This window comes from Sturnira hondurensis, unplaced genomic scaffold (genome assembly GCF_014824575.4).
Source record: "Sturnira hondurensis isolate 20B ecotype Veracruz unplaced genomic scaffold, ASM1482457v3 Scaffold0001872, whole genome shotgun sequence".
NCBI lineage: Eukaryota > Metazoa > Chordata > Mammalia > Chiroptera > Phyllostomidae > Sturnira > Sturnira hondurensis.
The window spans coordinates 20964929-20985150 of record NW_028074503.1 but is presented as its reverse complement, the minus strand read 5'-3'; the positions used below and the strand labels follow the sequence as shown (position 1 = coordinate 20985150).

At 43.2% G+C, this 20222-nt stretch overlaps 1 protein-coding gene across 1 annotated transcript in view; it reads right to left on the bottom strand.

The window, feature by feature from the left end:
* Positions 1–20222, bottom strand: part of SLC14A2 (solute carrier family 14 member 2) — a 402581-nt gene that overhangs the window by 160415 nt on the left and 221944 nt on the right. Inside the window, exon 3 of the mRNA XM_037033647.1 lies at positions 9698–9789. The gene's annotated coding sequence lies outside the window, so the exon portion shown is untranslated. The remainder of the gene's footprint in view (positions 1–9697; positions 9790–20222) is intronic.

The following is a 20222-nucleotide window of genomic DNA, read 5'->3' as shown; positions in this document are numbered from 1 at the left end:
AAATGCTCAAATTAAAACTATAAATTATTACACCCATATTATTACCCTACCAACGACACTGCAGCAGGCCTTACTTCTGCCGGACCTTGTACATGTAAAGAACTGGGTGCTCTCAGACTGGTCTCAGGGGTGGGAATGGCCTCTGCTCATTCATTTTCCCACTTCAGCTGTCCGGCTTGGAAATAGACCACCACCCTAATGGGCATGAAGCACTACCCTTCAGGAAGCTGGTGTTGCCACAGCCTTTGCTCACATCATCTGCCAAAGCGCCTTTGGTGCCCCTCAAGATCTTAGCAAGCTAGTCAGACTTGTGGGCTGGAGCTTCCCCAGATTCTGGGAGAGCGATGCTTGGTCTCACATTATAGATTTTGCATCTCCTTTCCTCTCTTTTTCTCTGTACTCTCAACTAGGGATTGAGCCCACAACCTAGATATGTGCCATGACCTGGAATTGAACCAGCAACCTTTCAGTACCAAGAAGGGCTCTCCAATCATCTGAGCCATGTGGCCAGGATGGTTCAGTCCTGAATTTGATTGGCATGTCTTATGAATCATCATACACAAGTGATCAAAATCCCTCAAGAGCTGGAGACAAGTTTTTAATAAATGTGTCTTTCCCTGGGTGTTGTGGAGAAAACCAGGGAAGAAGTGGAAATGAGTCACTTCAATAAGATGGGAAAGCTGCCTCTGTCCCAGTGGAGATACACATAGATGGGATCCCAAGGTGGGAGCTGAGACTCAGCCTTGACTCTACTCACCGCTCCTCTGACCTGTGCTCAAGGCATCACTGCTCGTCCTGTTCTGTAGGTCCCCAGGTGTTCGGGTGGCATTTCGATGTTTTCATTTTGCCATTCCAATCCCCTCCCTCCCTTTTCTTTCTGCTTCATGCTTGGGTGACTTGGGGCTGCAGTGACCATCTCAGATAATGAAGTGGCCTTAGAGTGATCCTCAGTCCTAGACATCATACAGCCACCCTGTTAGCCCTGGACTGCCTAATGCTGACTTGTTTGAAGTTGGGAGAAATATTCTCCTATTGTACTTAAGCCACTGTTATTCCTGGGCCCTATTCCCAGCTGGAGAGTGCTGTTTTTTTATTTTTTTATTTTTAATATGTTTTATTGATGATGTCATTACAGTTGTCTCATTTCCCCCCTTCATTACCCTCCACCCTGCACACCCACTTCCCCCATTCCCCCCTTTAGTTCATGACCATGTGTCACAAGTTTTTTAGATTCTATATTTCCCATACTATTCTTGTTATCCCCGTCTATTTTCTACCTACCATCTATGCTACTTAGTCTCTGTATCTTCTCCCCCTCCCCCACTCCTCTGTTGCTATCCCTCCACATGATCTCCATTTCTATGGTTCTGCTCCTGGTCTAGCTGTCCATCTAGTTTGCTTTTTTTAAAGGTGTGGTTGTTAATAACTGAGTTTGCTGTCTTTTCACTGTTCATATTTTGATGCTCTGGCCGAGCTGGGGCTGGCCGGGCCCCTGTGTGCCTGGACTATCTTGATTGGCAGTGTTTCTTTCGAGATGCCCTCCTGCTCCTGTGTGCAGAACTGTCTTGGTGGCATGAGCTGAAATCCACAGGCAAAATAATTTCAAAGCTGTCAGCTCCATGTCCTGCAGACTCATGCTCCCCACTGCCTTCTCATTTCCACCAGAGGATAGAGAGGTTGCTGGTGAATAACTTTTTGTTTTCTGACTTATTTGCTTGATCGAACACAACAGCCACAGCACAGAATGTTATAATGTTAACATCTTGCTAAATTTCTTTTAATTCTTTTTTTAACTAAAGAAATCACACATTATAAGTTCAGTGCCACCCTGTTTGAACTGTCCTTGAGCCTATTTTCCTTCTCCCTCCGAGCAACCACACATACGTTTGAATCCATAAGTGAGAGACAATATTGTTTTGTATGTTTTAAACATGAATGTAAATGGTATGCTAATATGATTTGATTTTTTTCACCCAGCTTGGGTTTTCCAAAATCGTCCTTTTGATACATGTGCCTAGCTCAGTGGGGCTTGCCACTCTGAAATGCGCATTGCCTCTCCATTGCCCCATTAATGAGCATTTAGACTGTTTTCAAGTCTTCAGTCTTGCAAAGAATGCAATAATCAACATCCTTTTAATGTCCTGTCCACACAGGAGTGAGTGTTTCTAGGGCACATATCCGGATGTAGACCTAGTTGTCATAGAGACACATTTCTTCACATTTACGAGATATTTCCAAATCGCCCTCGGAAGGGGTTAAAACAATTTGCACTCCCCCCAGAGCAGCAGTGCCCGTTTCCCACACAAACTCGATTTTTTTCGAAGCATTTCGTTTTTGATAACTGATGGGTGCGAAGTGGTATCTCTTTGCTTTAATGGCCAGTTCCCTGATCATTAATGAGATAAGACATCTTTTCATAGTTTTATAGACCATTTTGATTTACGTTTCTGTGAGCTGTCAATTTTTATATTTTGTCTGTTTATCTATTGGGCTCTTTGGCTTTCATCTATTATATTTTTTTACCTCATGTATTTTAAATATTAATCCTCTGTTGATCAAACTCACCGTAAGCTCCTGAAAATCTCTCATTTGTCTTTTGTCTTTGTTCCTGGTGACTTCAGTCATATCGAAGTCTTCAATTTTAATGTGATCTAATTTATTCATCTTTTTCTGTGCTTTTCTAAAAAAGAAACCCTTTCCTGAATTTTCTTCTAATAGTTTAAAACTCTGAAAATAACTTTCAACCTTAAGCCCATGTGGAGTGTATTTGCAGCACATGGTAATCTTCTAGTGTTGTGAGAGCTGACTATTGTGATGCTGTGTATCACACAGCTCGTACTTTGTTGACTTATTTGTCATCACCCCTGTCAGGTACCAAATTTCCAAAAATGCATAAGTTTCTTTCTGGATGTTTGAGTTTATTCCATTGGTCTCTGTGTTCCTACACCTCTATCATGCTGCTTTATCATGTGTTTTGATATCTGTGGTATAAGCCCCTCTTCTTTGTATTCTGTCTCAGAATTATGTCGGCTGCCTTCAGCCTTTTTAATTTTATATGAATTTAAATTTTTTTCCAAGTTTTATTGAGATATAATTAACAGACATCATTGTATAAGTTTCAGGTGTACAACATAATGGGTTCACTTACGGTACATCTATTGTGAAATGTATGTGAATTTTGATCAACCTGTGAATGAAGTGCTCTTCCAGCAGGCCCTTTCCCCCCACGCCATTCCCAAACAAAACACTGGGCCTCCAGCTCCAGCCCTGTCACCCAGCGGCCGCCTGTTCTTGGGGGAGCATCTGTCCTTTCTTTAGTGTCCCCACCTGTCAGGTCTGCTCTGTCTACCTCACAGGGTTGTTGAGCAAATCAAATGAGATCAGGGTGTGAGAATGCTTTGGAGAGTTAAAAACACTGAGGTAAAGTAAAAAAAAAATTAGTTAAAACCCAATAATCTCAGAACTGGCTTGAGACAAAACGTGAAATTTAGATTATTTTTTCCTTAGCTTTTTGCTTTCTCTGCCCTTCCTGGCTCTTTTTACAACCGAAATTTCCAGGGTGGTGAGGCATGAAGGTCTTCTATCGGGGTAGACTTTTCCAGATAATGTTTTAGGGTCAACTTGTATTCAGAAGGCTGGGATCCAACTTCAGACTCTAACTGTGACTTAAGGTAAGTCACTCAAAGTCTTTCAATCTCAGTCTATTATTCACCTTTACGTAATTTCTTTCCCAAGAAGTAATGTAAATGGAAGTGTTTGGTAAAATACGAAGACTTACAATAATCAGAAGGTGTTATTCTTATGCTCTTGCTGATATTTACATGTCAGAAGGGACCTATGGGAAGGCCATGATGTTTACTAAGTTAAAGTGCTTTGCTCTCACCACTTGACTCCAGGAACACAGGTAAATCAGACCCATTTTATCTGTAACTGGCTGACCCAATACAGTGTCTACACAGTCTTCTGCAAGATATAGGAAGTCCCTTTCTTAAGTGCCATTTCCTTTAGTCTTTGCAGCTGGACATGTGGGGAAGGGAAGGTGCTTGGGAGTCCATGGTGTCTGTCTGGACAATCAGAGCTACTCTGGTACAGGGACTGGGCTCAGCAGTGACAAGAAAGAGAGAGAGGGAGGGACAGGAAGAGAGAGAGTGCAAGGGACAATGCACCAGAGAGAGTTCAAGGGTGGGAACAAATGATTCATTGTACCCTGTTTGCAAATTCCATTTCATGAAAATGAACATTCAGGTCAGCACTGACGTTCTGGGAAAGGGCTTCCCTTGGAGCGGACATATGGCAATGCCCCAGCGTCTTTCTCATTCTTGCTGTTCAGATGACCGGAGCATCTTTTGCTCTTGGGCTCAAATCAGACTTGGGCTCAGGCCAAATGACATTCATGACTTGGCCCACCTGTGTAATCTAATACAGCACATCCTTTTCCTTAGTGATTAAGTTCTTGCCCTTTCCTCAGTTCTACTGAACCGGGATTTATCACCTATTCTCCAGCCACCTCCATGGCTAATGCTGAACTGTATTGTTTTAATCAGCAGTCTCTGCTAGAAGCTGCTGGAATCCTTCTGGGTCAATATCAGCCTCACCACCCTGCCCTTAGCCTCTGCCAATGTCCACTTCTCTGTTGTGATTTGCACAGTGTCCTGAATTTTTGATGTGGGATTGGATCTTAGTCCCCAGAATTCATTGTCTGCCTGTTCTTTCCTCTAGGGTCCATATTATGTCTGACCCGATCTCAGTCTCCTTTCCCCACGTGACCTCTGCCTGCTCTTGTTCTCATGTTCGTGGAATATCAACAGGTTGACTCTTCTTCCAAACTCCAACATGTCTACTTTTACACAGTAGATAAAGCACATGACTCTTTTCCTTCCAGTTTGTAAGTTCTGAATATAGGATCACCATGAAATCTGTCAGTCAGGTAACATTCACAATGGACCACAGCTGACTTTGTTATTATTATTATTTTTTTCAAAGGTGGACATGAAACTTAGGAATAGGTGTTCTAGCAGAAGCTGTGATTGTCTGCTTAGGTCCTACTTCGTGAATGAAGAACAGATTCACCTACCACTGGGAATTGCTTTTGTCAGAAGATGGCTGACTTTCCCAAGGTCACACCGCCTCCCTGGGGCACCTCTCATCCTGTCACAGCTTGGTGTGATCATAGCAATCAGAAGGAAAGGAGTTTAAAGGCCCAGACCCTCTTGACAACTCTGAAGGGCCATTTCAGTCTAGGGCTCCCCACGGCATCATCTAGAGCTTTGTGACAAACCAACAGCCAGCTCCGCCCTCTGTGCATTTTTACCTCTTGCCCTTCCCCTGTGGAGGTTGATCCTGAAAACATTCTTACTTCCAATACACAATTTTCCACATAGAGCTGGATTCCTGGAGACCCGAATCTGCAACTTCCTTGCTCAACTAACCGACTCTCTACTGACTCATCCATTTATTCTCCCTATGGTAGACAGAAAAATGTCCATCTTCACCTAAATACCCCATACCCCAGTGCCCCAAAACCTGTGACTGTTGTTTTCTAAGGTGAAAGAGACTTGAAGATGTGATTAAGGTTACTGAACTCAAGATAGGGAGATTGTCCTGGATTATTTAAGTGGGCCCAATATAAACACACAGTTTCTTAAAAGCAGAGAAACTTCCTTGTCAAAGGTATGACTTCAGAGAAAAGATCAGAGAGATGCAACATTGCTGGCTTTGAAGACGGAAGAAGGAGCAACAAGCCAAGGATTACAGGGGGCTTCTAGGAGCTGGAAAGGGCAAGAAAGTGGACTCTCCCAGAGTCTCCAGAAAAAGAGTGCAACACCATCACCACNTATTTAAGTGGGTCCAATATAAACACAGTTTCTTAAAAGCAGAGAAACTTCCTTGTCAAAGGTGTGACTTCAGAGAAAAGATCAGAGAGATGCAACATTGCTGGCTTTGAAGACGGAAGAAGGAGCAACAAGCCAAGGATTACAGGGGGCTTCTAGGAGCTGGAAAGTGCAAAAAAAATGGACTCTCCCAGAGTCTCCAGGAAAAGAGTGCAACACCATCAACACTTTGGTTTTAGCCACTGAGAGCCATGTAAGACTCTTGACTTACAGAGCTGCAAGATAGTAAGTTTATGTCACTTTAAGCCACTAATACAAAACTAATATACCCCCCCCCCAGCTGTCACCTTAATGCTTACTCATTTGTATGACCTTGGATGTACCTGTGTGAGCCTTAGTTTTCTTATCTGTAAAATGATTATTTTTTTACTATAAACTTGCAAAACCCCTTCCAACTTGATGAAGTTCCCTCCTTTGCAAGATTTATTAATGAGGCAGGTGTTCACTTTCTATTTGATGATTATACTGAGGCAAGTACACATGAGATGCTACAGGAAGCAACAGAATGACCGTGCACCCGGGTCAGGAGTGACATACTCTTTCTCTTTGTCTGGCTCCTCCAGGCTGTCTATGCCAATTTCTAAATTTTCTATTTCCATAACTCCTCATAGCCATAGAAAAAACACATTTCAGCTGGTGAACAATTTAGGAACCAAAGTTTGGGCACTACTAGATTTTATCATTTTACCTCTATTAGTTGATTTGAAGGTACAATGAAAACTTTTAAAATTTGTTAAATAATTTGTTAAAAGTTATAGGTAGGAAGGTTGGGGGTGGGGGGGTCAAGCATAGCAGTATTCTGGTTGCTGTAAAAGTTAACTCAGCCTGTAGGGAAATCCACCATTTTTAGGATTTAAAAAAATGTCCCTGGCCTCATTTTTGTTAGGAGTAAGTGTAATGAAATGGCACTGTAATTAAAACACTTATAAACTGCCTAGACATCATTTTTGTGAAAAAAGAAAAAACAAAACTGCACCTTAAAAAGGAATAAAGATGGAGCCTTGTCTGGCCCCTTCTCCCTCCTAAAGGGGAACCAATGCAGTTGCCACTTCATTAACTACTCTGTCTTAAGAAGAGCTGACCACGAAATAATAATAGTAATAGCACTGTGATAGTGATGACTCTCTGCTACGTTTATCTAGTACATCATGTTTCTCCAAGCACCATCTCTTATCTTGTTTGTACCCAGTATTTCCGTAAGAAAGTGGGGGAGGTGACTGGGATGTGTACCATCCACCTGATTTGACAGATGAGGCATCGTGGCCTGCGGAATTTAAAGCACCCTGGTGTCAACACAACAGTCAGCAGCAGGTGTGGACCTCACGGCTGCTCTCTGCGTAAAGACCCAGAGCCACAGTAGTTCATTGCTACTGGCAGTTGGAATCGCCCAATGCTGAGTCAAACATGGTCTCTGAAGACCTTATACTGCCAACCAAAGGCTATGGGACACAGCTTTCCCCTTTTCAATAGAAAGAATAAAGTCGCTAAAGAATTAGTCATTACTGTTAGCTGGGAAAAGGCCAAAGAGTTGAGTGGAGGACAAAGGAAAGAATAGGAAACCTAGAAGTAGATTCCAGACTGCCACTGTCTCAGTAAGGCCGGCGATGCTGACCATTGACGTCTCCACACTTGCCAGAGTGGAGAAAAAGCACCCTCTTTTCCTTTTTCCTCAGACTCCAAGAGACTCAGGTTCCTTGGAGTAATGTCCATGGGCCCTGTAGATTACAGCCTCTGTAAAATGACATCACCAACACCATCACTACTTGCCCCTCTCTCAACCCCCTGACCGAGGTACAATTCAACTGACTCACTTTAAAGGAGGCCAGACCACCTGAGGCCAGGGGTACTCAAAGGCATCCCCAGTTCATCTGAACAATGGGGGGCTGAGGCTCAGTCTCCCCAGTGATTCTACTTCTTCCACAAGGCCCCGTTTTACATTTGGTGTAGTAGCATCGGGTTGACTTAAAACACTTGGGTTTAAGAGCCAAATGGCAACTCTCACTGGGCTATAAATGTGATCTTGGTCACTAACACTTAGTCTCCATGACCCAAGAACTTTCTAAGACTATGATTTTTCCCGACAGGGCCCAAGATGTATTCCCCCCCACCCCCACCCCAGAGTGGAGTTGTTGGGAAATTCCTGCCAGCTAATGAACAACCCAAGGCCTCTTTCGTCAAGGTGAAGACCATGTGACAAGTTCTCTCCAACGAAATGTGATGTGTATCATCTGTAGGCCAGGGTGAGAGGAAGTGGGCATGGCATCTTCACTTTCTCCGTCCTTGTAAACCAAGTGGATGCAGAACGACCCGCATAAAACTCAGAAGCCCTAGAAGATGGCGAAGCCACAAGACAGGAGGCACCTGGTTTGCTGAACTGCCCCTTCAACAAACACCCATTTGGGACTTACATGAGGGAGAAGTGAGGTATTGATAATGAAACTGGCAGTTAACAGTAGACAGGTTTTGATATTAGATCAGAGAGTCCAGAGATACAGGTGTAGGCTTTAACCAAAGGTTTCAATTGATTTGGTTGTCATGTACTTACAGTCAAAGATTAAGAAAGTATGTTAGTGAGGTTCTGTAGGCCTGTCTGTAAAGCAAGTTCCAGAAAAAATGTGTAATAGTGCTCTTTGCTTGATATAAAAGAAAAATGTAGCTAGTTAAGCACAAAACAAGGGTAGCTTAAACAATAAAAAAGGTCAGTATATGTTTAGTTTCTGCCTTTTGCTTTAAAGAGAATATCACTGACATACGATTATGAGAGATTTTGCAGAACCTTGGTTCCTCAGCCTGGTTAGATCACCCGACCACCCAGGCAAAGGCATTAGACAAGGTGACATCAGAGACAGAATTAATCAGACCAGAGAAAACCACTGAAGCTTACGCAAGAACTAACAATCAGCTTTACCCTTGACCCCTAGCACCTAACTCTCAATCTCTGCTCTTAAATCCCCTCAATTAAAAACTGTTGAGGAGTTCAGATTTTGATCACTAGCTCACCATCCTTCTGGCTTGGCGTTGCCAATAAATTTCTTTAATTTCGCCTCTGCAATACTCACTGTTCAGTGTTTGGCACCACCAAGATTTGACTTTTTTCTCTCACACCAGCTATTGTACTACAGATCCCAATGGAAAAGATCCAGCAGTATCTCAGGCCTGGTCTAATCCCTTGACATCTTGGAAACCATTGCCTTCCCCATGAATACCAGCTCACCCATCCTATGCAGCTTCCATTGTATTCAGTATAGGCATGGGTCAGCTGTGTAAGTGTCAAAACAATAAAAATCTATGTCTGGTAAAACAGTATTTCTTTACCAGTAAGCAATCCGAAGATACCATTTACATGGCTACACAAGTTATTCTAGCCCTGAACCAGTAGCATCCCAACAAACGCAGGCCCTCCTGGTGATATTACACAAGAAAACTAATGAACTGTGGGGAATTTATCTTCTCACTCCCCCAACCCCTCTTTTTCAAATTTACAAATATGGTCAGTGGTGCCAGATCTTTTCACCCATCTTTGACATGCAAATAGAAACCACCCATTTGGATTTTTTGCAGAGAAGGTGGCCATGTGGTCATACTAGCTTGTGATCTGGACACAACCACCACTGAACTGGGAAGACACTGGCTCAAGGCGAAGAATTATCTTATGAAACGCAGTTCTCTCAGGTGAATCATAGTTTCCATGTGGTTCTGGTGACTTCAGAGGAAAAAATAATTTTAGTTTTCCATGGTTGCCTATTTGGTGATAATAGTTGTGTTAGAAGACAGCAACATAGCAACAAGTTCTAGAACATACTCACAATGTCCTTGGTCACAGTGGGAAGGATGGACTGTTGAAAGGGTCTTGTGAACTTCTGTTTAGTTGACTTCAAGTAGTAAGTGAGAAATAGTGCTGTAAAGATAGGCAGTGGAGGTCAGAAACAAGAAATCTAGAGGATGTACATTGCTTTTTTTAACTTAATAACAATTACTCCTTTCAAAACTGTAGATAATACATGCTCATTTTAGAAAAAACAAAAGATACAGCTTAGAAAAGAGGCCATAAAACATATCTGTCATCCCATCATCCAGATATAGCCCTGTTAACCCATGGAACCCTTCCAGATTATTTCATAAAGATTTACATATGTATGAGTGTATGTTTTCTTACTATTTTAAAAGAGTTTACAAAACTGGGATCATACTACACATGCTGTTTTGTGACCTGCTTTTCTTTCATTGAATAAAATGTTGTGAGTATCTTTTGTCAATAAGTAAACCTCCACCGTGTGGTAGATGACCTTGAAGATCTCCTCTAAGATCCCTGCCTTCTCACATCCATTCATTGTTTAACCCACTCCCCTGGAGTGTGGGCTGGACCTTAATTCTAACCAACAGGCTAGGGCAAGAGGGATGAGATGTCAGTTCTCAGCCTGGGTTTCAAAATGCCTCTGGCGGCTGCCTTGCTCACCTTCTCCTTGTCTCTGCCTTGCTTTCTGTGACAAAGCCAACTGCTTTGAGCTCCCCTACAGAAAATAAGGGAGTGGAATGGAGGCAGGGAACTGAAGGAGACCTCCAACCAGCAAGTGAGAGCAACTGATACCTACCAACAACCACTTGACTGAGTCTGAAACTGGATGCTCTCCAAGCTAAAGCCCAAAGATGATTCAAACACCTTGACTTCAGCTTGTGAGAGGCCCAGAGTCAGAGGACCCAGCTCAGCCCTGTGCACAGATCCACAGAAACTGAGATAATATATGTTTGTTGTTTGAAGCTGCTAAGTTTTGGAGTAATGCAGCCATAGATAACTAATACAAACCACGCAGTTTTTAATAGCTGTTTGTTATTCCAGTGTAACGGTGTACCATAATTTACTCAATCTTTTATTGTCGCTCATTTTGGTATTCTATTTATTTTATTTGTTATAAACAGGGCTGCCATGAATGTCGCTGTTAGCTAAATCTTGGTACACATTCTTCATTCTTTCCTGAGGATAAATCCTTGAAGTGGAATAGCTGAACTTCAAAGGGTTTGTGCCTTTTAAAGCTTTTGAGATGCTATTTCCCAGTTGTTTTCTAGGAGGACTGGACCCATTTACACCCCTGCTGGCTGTAGTTTCCAGTGGCCTCCTGCCCACACCAAAAGGGTTTGTGTTTCTGAAGCATAGTTTTGGTTAATTTCCACCACTGCGTCTTGAGCTCTGTCTCCATGCAAACCAGTTAGAAACAAAACCAAATACAAATACAAAAACCCAGGAATGAAGACTAAGGTTGAATCTTCAAAAGTACTAGATAATTTGAAGCTAAACAGTTTATTCAAAATACTATTGTTCTGAAACCAGTTAGATGGCTTCGACCGCCCTCCAATTGTAACTGTTATCGTTCGGTAAGCAGCGAACTTCTAAAATTATGATGACGCTCATATCCCCAGAGACTTAGCAGGAAAACAACGTTGGTTAAAGTCAACATAAGAAAGGGCTTTTTTTCTTTTCTTTTTAAAAAAATCTTAGCTTATGTCAGTCATGCAAGGGCTTGTTAATAAATTTAACCTTTTTAAATTGCCAAGCCCGATGGACTGAATTCAGTAGCTATACTTTGGGGGAAGCATTTCCCATCCATAGATACTACCACCATTGCTAAGCTGTAACTTCACTGTTTGGGAAGAACAACTATTTTAATGAATGCGATATATTTTAACAGGCTCTGAAGCCTGCAGTTGGTGTAAGCTAAGGGTGCAATTTCAGGCATCTAAATAAGTAAATAAATGAGGAAGAAAATCCATGTTAATTGCAGTAATTTGCAGTACTTTCAAATTCTTAATTAAGAAATAAAATAGGATTCATTACCCATGCCCGCTGTAGATGGCATACATAGATCACCATTATGATGAGACGCAAGACCTGCAGTTATTGCCATAAATGAAATGACAGAGAGAAACTGCTGGCCAAAGTGCGCAGGAGCCAAGAGGGAGGAAAGAGGGCCATGCGAAACGCTTGTCCTCCAAAAGTGCTCTTCTTTCTGACTTTGGGATTGTATCAGCCCAAAATATCTCACCTGAGCCTGGAGTCCTGTCCCTCCCCCCTAATCTTGGGGATAGGTTTTCCTCTCAAGCCTCATACAAAACTTCTCTGAGCCTGTCTGGCCACCTTGGCAGTGTCAACTCTTCCCTGATCACCTGTCCCAGGTCATTTGTGTGCCTGGACTTTGCCTGCCTCATTCTCTTGGTGAGGCCTAATCTTCTGCAAAGATAGAAAGAGGAGAACTTTTCTTATGACCAGAGGTATTCAGGCTCATGCTGCCTTTTGAAAATTAAGCATTAAATATTAAATTAAGGAGAGCGTATAATTTAGGATAGTGAAAACACTTTTGACAGGGACAAATACTTAACTGGACAGGATACCAGACTTAAATTGGGAATATCCCAGAAAGACCAGGATGATTGGTGCCCCCAGTGAAAACCCATCTAGGGTAGGGTGGGGATGGACACAGGTTTTCAGGCAGGTGAGAGGGAGTTCACTTTGGTGTTGTGGGCCGCAGGGATGATATCAATGGGTGTCTGGGTGAAAGAGCGTTGATACTCCTGGCTGTGGGTGGAGATGGCTGGTGACCATCCTTTTGTTAGGAATACAAATATGGACTATAGTGTCCTTCTCTCTGGCCCTTTCTTTCTTACTGTCCTGCCGTCTTAGTCTCGCCAGCCAGCGTGGACACTACATGGGTAGTTGACATGTGTGTGGACTCCATGTCTGTTGACACAGGTGGCACAGCAGTGAGAAAAGGTACAGAGCATGAGCAAGTTGGAGGAGCCTGAGAGACTCAGGTCAAAGAGGAAAAAATGAAGAAAACCATCCACTGAAGATCTCTAAAAGGGATGAGGAGCCCTGCCAGGGATGAGACACTAAAGTGTTTTGAGTGAGCAGGACAGTTTTGGTTTTAACCCAAGGAAAATCAGACATGAACACAATACTTCTCAGGTGTCTATTATGTTCCACATAGAAGGCAAGAGAGTGGTCTGTGACCTACTGCTTGTTCCCACGGGACTTAGGAGTCCTTGAGTCAAAGGCTCTGAAAGGGAACTAGAGAGAAACCTGGACTCCACAGCTACTCTGACTGAGCCAAGCTGATCTTTCCTGAGCTTGCACCCATGCCAGAGACCCCCACGGAATCTGCAAGGGCTGAAATGGATGTCTGCATCTTGTGGTGTTTCACTTCCCCAAGGAGCCTTCCTCCTGGCTGCATCTGGATGGGGTGCTGACTCCCGTGGGACCCGCGGGCCTGTTGCTGAGGGAAACATGAACAGTGATCAGTACGTTCCTTACCCACACAGGGTGCAGAGAGGAGTCATTTTCTGCCTTTATCTTTCTGATGATTTGTGCATGGCAAAGAAGATCCAGAGCTTTTCCAATTTCAGAAGTCAACCAAGGAGAAAGAAATTCAAAATGCATTCATAAAAACTAAAGCTGGACACCAGACCACAGAGGAAAAAAGAAGATATAAAGTGTTCCTGTAGGACCCACTTCTCACATGTGCTAGGTGCTCTGACTCGCCTCACTTACTGAGTGGCAGCAGGATGCTAAGAAAATATAATGAAAGATGGAGAAAAGTGAGCAGGAGATCCCTGAACCATGAGAAACACTTTGGGAAACCTGCCTGGTTATGCTGTTGCAAGGAGGAGTCAGGAGAATTAGTTGCTGAAGCTATTTTGAAAAGAGGATGCAGCTATGTCTCAGCTATTACATTTGAGAATTCTTCATTCTTTAATTTATTATTTCCATTTAACAAGGATTTATTGAACATCTGCTTTTCTCTAGATAAAGTATTAGGTGTTGGAGATTCAGAGGAAGGAGAAGAGCCTTTTAAAAAACTTCTGCTTTTAAGGTGGCAGTCTTGAGAGAGCCCTGTCCACTTCTTTCTGAATTCATTCCAAAATGACAAGGAAAATGAGAAGCAGAAATGCAAATTTCACATTTGTGGAGGAAGGGCTTCTCAATAAAATGAGATTTTACCCAGCGGCAGGTAGATGGTGAAAGATGTCTGCTGCTGTCGGCCTCAGACAAGGTGGACAAAGAGTTTATCAAAGAGGGCAGAACTGATGCCACCTTTGAAGGAACAACTGGTCTATGGAAAGTGGACTGCCTGAGGGAGCATCCCTAGGCCCTGGTAGGATCCGTCTCGAGGCAGGGAAGGTGGTCTATCTCTGCAGGAAGCAGTCTATTGGAGAGGCAGTTTGTGAAGCTAGGTTCAGTACCAATCAGTCTTACCACTGCCAATCTCTTCTTTCTTCTGGGAAGAAGTCAAGGCTCAATCAACATGTACACATACACATGTGTGTCATACAGGGTGCCCTGCATATGAAAGAGACTTTTTTTTAAAATATATTTTATTGATTTTACCATTACAGTTGTTCTATTCCCCCCCTTCAATCCCCTCCACCCACACCCTCCCTCCCCCACCATTCTCCCCCCCTTAGTTTATAACCACGTGTCTCAAGTTCTTTGGATTCTATATTTCCCCCACTATTCTCACCCTCCCCACTACCTATTTTCTACCTACCATCTATGCTATTTTCTGTGCCTTCTCCCCCCTTCTCCTCCTCCCACTCCCCTGTTTCTAACCCTCCATGTGTTCTTCATTTCTATGGTTCCACTCCTGATCTAGCTGTCCTCTTGGTTTGCTTTTGTTTTAGGTGTGGTTGTTAATAACTGTGTGTTTGCTGTCCTTTCACTGTTCATATTTTTCATCTTCTTTTTCTTATATAAGTCCCTTTAGCATTTCATATAATAAGGGCTTGGTGATGATGAACTCCTTGAACTTGACCTTATCTGAGAAGCACTTTATCTGTCCTTCCATTCTAAATGAAAGTTTTGCTGGATAAAGCAATCTTGGCTGTAGGTCTTTGGATTTCATGACTTGGAATACTTCTTTCCAGCCCCTTCTTGCCTGTAAGGTCTCTTTTGAGAAATCCGCTGACAGTCTGATGGGTACTCCTTTGTAGGTGACTGTCCCCTTATCCCTTGCTGCTTCTAGGATTCTCTCCTTCATTTTGGTCTTGGCTAATGTAATTATGATGTGCCTTGGTGTGTTCCTTCTTGGGTCCAACTTCTTTGGGACTCTCTGAGCTTCCTGGATTTCCTGGAAGTCTATTTCCTTTGCCAGACTGGGGAAGTTCTCCTTTATTATTTGTTCAAATACGTTTTCCACTCGTGGCTGTTTCTTTCCCCCTTCTGGTACCCCTATAATTCGGATGTTGGAACGTTTAAAGATGTCCTGGAGGTTCCTAAGCCTCTCCTCATTTTTTTGAATTCTCATTTCTTCATTCCTTTCTGGTGGGATGTTTTGTTCTTCCTTCTGGTCCATTCCATTGATTTGTGTCCCCGTTTCCTTTCCATCACTATTGGTTTCCTGTGCATCTCCCTTCATTTCAATCAGTCCAGCCCTCACACGTTCCTCTAATTTGTAACTTTGTTCCTCTAATTTGTGACTATAATCAACCAGTTCTGTGAGCATCCTGATAAATAGTGTCCTGAATTGTGCTTCTGAGAGGCTGGCAATTTCTCGGTCGCTTAGAGTTATTGGCTCTGGGACTTTGAGTTCTTCTTGTGCCATCTTTCGGGTTGTTCGTGCCTGTTCCATAGCAGGATCAGAGCCCTAAAGTGTTCACTAGAACAGGGCAACTCAGTCGCTGGGTTGTGACGCTGTATGTGGGGGCGGGGTCAAAGAGGGACTATGGTGTCCTGTCCGCCGCCTGCCGCCACGGCCCTCACCGGAGCCGCAGTTGCTGCCATCAGTCACCGGGCCCACGCGTTTCGTCCCACTGCATGTGAGTGTGCCACCGCCGTCAGCCCTCGCCCCCTGGGGCCTGCGTGGTCCGTCTCACTGTGCGTGAATATGCGCCCGTGGTCTGCCCCGCACCCCAACTGGTTCTCGTCTGCCTGCGCACCTGGGTCGGGGTCCTGTCCTGCCCGACCCTGCTCGCTGCTGGCTCCGCCCCTCTTACCGTCCCCATTGAAAGGTTAGATGTAGTCGGACTTCCGTATAATTCAATTTTCTGTTGTTTGGTTGTGTCTTTGTTTCTCCAAACCTTTGTTGTATTCAAACTTGGTTGTGGGAGAAGGCACAGTGTTTCCACCTATGCCTCCATCTTGGCGGAAGTGAAAGAGACTTTCTGCTGAATGGTATCAGGGCCAGGCCCCAGCTCATAAACGTCCCGCAGAATAGCTGGTTAAGAACAAGCTTGTCTCCGTCAAATGGGTGTCAGAATGAAAAAGAAACTATTAGAAGAGATCTACAAAGATATGGCAAGAAAAGAAGGTAACGATCAGAGAAAACAAATAGACAAAGAACACATAACCAGATTGTGTTGCCATAGAGCCAAAGGAAACTGCCAAGCAAATTAGCATAGACAAACAACAACAGCAAAACCCTTAATGAAAAAGATCACTTATATAAAATAAGAGCTCAAGGAAGAAATGTGGAGACAACTGAAACAGACCAAAAATGAGCTATGGAAGCTCAGAAAAGAAGTGTGTGGGGGGGCACATAATGTCATCATAGAAATTAGGGAGCCATCAGAGACAAAAACAGTTAAACAAACGCTGCTCAAAAAAGTGGGTTTAGGAACAGGACTAATACAGTGAGATCAACTAGATGGAAATGAACAGTTTAAAGGGTTATATAAAGAACATGATAGCTATGGAAATGAAATAGATTCGATAGACATATTGTGTAGGCACAAATAGAGCAAGCCATACTCAATGAGGAGTGCTGGAAAAAAAGTAGAATAGAAAACGTATCTGGAGAAATATAATTATAAAGCATTTTCCAGAAATAAGATATTTAAGTCTACATACAAAGCAAAACCAAAACATAAACTGTCTCAGAACAAGTTGATATAGAACTACCCATCCAAAAGGTAGAAAAAGGTCCTTTTACCCTCCCCAAACACAAAAATAAAAACAAACAACATAAAACTAACCCCAACCCAAAATTTCTTTTCTAAACAGGAAAATGAGGTTGATTTCAGAGTTTTCCACATTAACATGCTATGTCAGAAGACAGGGGAACCGTGCTCACCAAACCTCACTAAGAATAAATAAAAACATCTAAAAATTTCATGCTTAAACTTTTGTTTAAGTACTCACGCTGCACTCAACATTGAATAACCCAGAAAACATGGTTACCAGAATCTCGCCTGGAATAAAGTAGAGGCTGAACTTTAACCAGCCGGTAGAGAATGGAAAAACTATGGCAGAAAGAGTGCTGCGGAGTTTTTAACAATTTATTTTGGGGTTAAGACAAAAAAAAAGAACAACCTGTTGCAATTATGGTTAGATAAAAGAATGTAAAGTGCAATAAACTATTAAAACACAAAATATGCTGGAACTAACAAAATTTGCCAGGGAAGGGTAGAGAGAGGGCGAGAGGTAGCCAAGAGTCAAAAGGTACCACTAAGGGCTAATGAACCAAGGAATGACAAAAAAAAGTGTATTAAAATTATAAAGTTAAGATTAGCAGAATTATTGTCATCGTATCATCATTATCACCACCACCATCTTCATAACCATCAACTAAAAGTGGGTAAAATAAGAAATGAGAAGAGGGAGAAGAAGTAGGTAAGTTTTATCATCTTGCAGAGCTACTAAAGATGCAGAGGATTAAGTATATTCACTATTATAAGGGTCATCACTTCAAGAATGAAAAATATTAAAACTTTCTAAACTAGCCCTATGAACTCACATATATACCAAATTAAAAACAAAAGAAAGCATGGACCATAAAGTGAAATGAAAGCAGAAACATGTGGTGTTAAGACTAAGTCCAAGCAAATCTACTGTATCAATAAAAAAAGTAAAAATGTATCAATAAAGGGAAATAGACTCTCAGTTTAAATTACAAAGCAAAACAAATAGCAATTTTGCGTTGTGTATAACAGACACAAAAGAAAGTAACTGGGAAGCTGAAAATAAAAGGATGGCGAAAGGCTGAACCAGCAAAGGCAAACAAGCACAAAAAACAGAAGCGAGAGAGTCAGTGTCAGACATGTATGACCCAAGGTTGAACTCAGGGCACAAAACAGTAAACAGCACAGACACAGGAACTTGATTGCAATCTACAACGATGTTATAAATATGGGTATTTGTGCACCAAAAATATAGCAATAACATTTATTAAGCTGAAAGGCGGTATACATAAAAATAAAGGCAGAGGCATGACTAGTAAGAGACAAACCAATTCCCTCTGTTCGGAATAATCAGAGAATGCTTCAGTCATATTCCACTTCATTTTGGGATTATCAATACTTTCTAACTCCCTGTATTTGTACAAACAGCTACAGGAAAAATCTGACAGTGTCTCACCCTTGCTGTAAAGCCTTCTATAGCTCCCCATACCTGCTGCATCAAGTTCAAGTTCCTGGGCGATCTGGCCCCTGACTAGTGGCCCAGCCTGCTCCCATTCCCTGTGTTGAGAGACACTCCCAGAGCTGGGGGGTCCTCTTCCACACCTTGTCTTGTCTAATGCTGTTTCCTCTCTCCGTATGTGCTTTACTCCCCCGACCCCAGGTGGATGCGACCTTTAAGACTCCACGGACATGCCACTTTTCTTGGAAGCGTTTTTTGGCTCCAACCCTGCCAGGCACAGGATGCAGTTAGTACATGCTTACACCTCCCAGTAATTAACCCAGTTCTTTAGGATTGAGGCCTCTGTGTTATCTCTCTCCACTCCACAAGTCCCCTCATTCCCCACATGAAATTAGGTACTCAGTCCTGCCATCTCTTCCCCTATTTCTGAAAATATTTTCCAGTCCTTCGGTACTGCGTAACCATTGGCCCCTGCATTCCCGAACTCCTTTTCTCTGAATATCCTGCCACCAGCCTCACACTCTCCTGTTGATTCGACATTCAGCACCTGCAATCCACCTTCCCGAAGCACCACTGGGTCAAGCCAGCTTCTTTGCTCCAAGGTCTCTGGTGCGCTCCATTTCCCTTATGATCAATTCCTTCATCTGGTGTCCAGGCTTTCGGCAACAGACGTAATGCCCTTTCCAAAGTGACTCTCCACCCTCATCTGATTCACTCTTCTATCCACACTGACAATCCCTTCAACCATGCCATTCATGGTACCATCACTATGGCCATCCTGACCTGCCCCTTAATTACGTTCGTTCCCTGTGTCCTCTCTCGGTTTCTCTGCCTCCCTAACCGGAGAGAATCAGCAGAGGCACCCGTCCCTGGCCCACCAGCCCATGGAGCTCTGCTCCGAGCTCTTTAGACTTTTATTATCAACACCCCAGCGTGGCTTTTATCACAATCCATGCTCTGAGTTGCACTTATTTCTACGGACTCATCCCATTTGCTAGACAGTAAGCCTCAGGAACTCTACTTCTTCTACATTATCCTCAACATCTTTCAAGGGACTGACACTATAGTAGGTGCTCAGCAATCACATGGGATCTTTCAAAAATATGGAATCATCTGCTCCCATTGATGTTATCTAGCAGGACACGTGCTCACCTAAGTCCCGAGTCTTAAACAGCCTCCTTCGCTGCCTCCCCCGCTCCAGGAAGATAATGACCCGATTTCTGTCATTTTCTAATTACTCACCTAACCTAATGAATCACAAGAGAGTTGCTGAATTTTTTAAAAACTGCTTTTCTATTCATCGTCTCCGTGGCCCCTCACATGATACCATGATGTGTGCGTGGTGGGGATTGTCCCCTCATTTTGTAAGTGGGGATCTACAGTCAGTGTGTCACAGGTATACACGAGGCCAGGCCTCTAGCTTCTGCTTCTAGTCCAATGCTCTTTACATCAGAGCAAGCTGTGTCTCTTCTCTAAGTTTCTAGAACTTCTCTCTGGAAGTATAAATGTGTGTTTTTAAAGCATTGATGTTTTTGTTAAAATTTTTTTATTTTGCTTTTGGTTTCTCCTTCCTGGTGAAGATACTGCTCTCTCCCCTGATGGTAAGCATTCTTTTTCTTTCTTGAATGATGTCCCCACTCAGTCCCCCTTTGGTTCTCTTCGCTTGAGTTTCCACTTAGCCCCACCTCCCCCCCCCGGAGAACCATTCTGGCTTAATACCTCCTTCCTCCTTCCAAATTGCTCCTGTTCCTCACCTCGGAGTTTCCTGCAGGGCAGCCCTGGTCAGCTAATGAAGAGCCTCTAGCTGAAGACACTGCTCCTGACCAAGTCTCCTGGTCTTGCTGGGAGGTGGGGGTGGGGCTAGTACAGGAAGTCACAGTCCCGCCTTGATTCTGGGGGCCCAGAGGGAGGAGGCGTGGCTAACGCAGCTCTGGTGAGCCCTGCAACTGGCTGGCACCTGCTTGTGTTTTAAATGACCCCACTCCCTT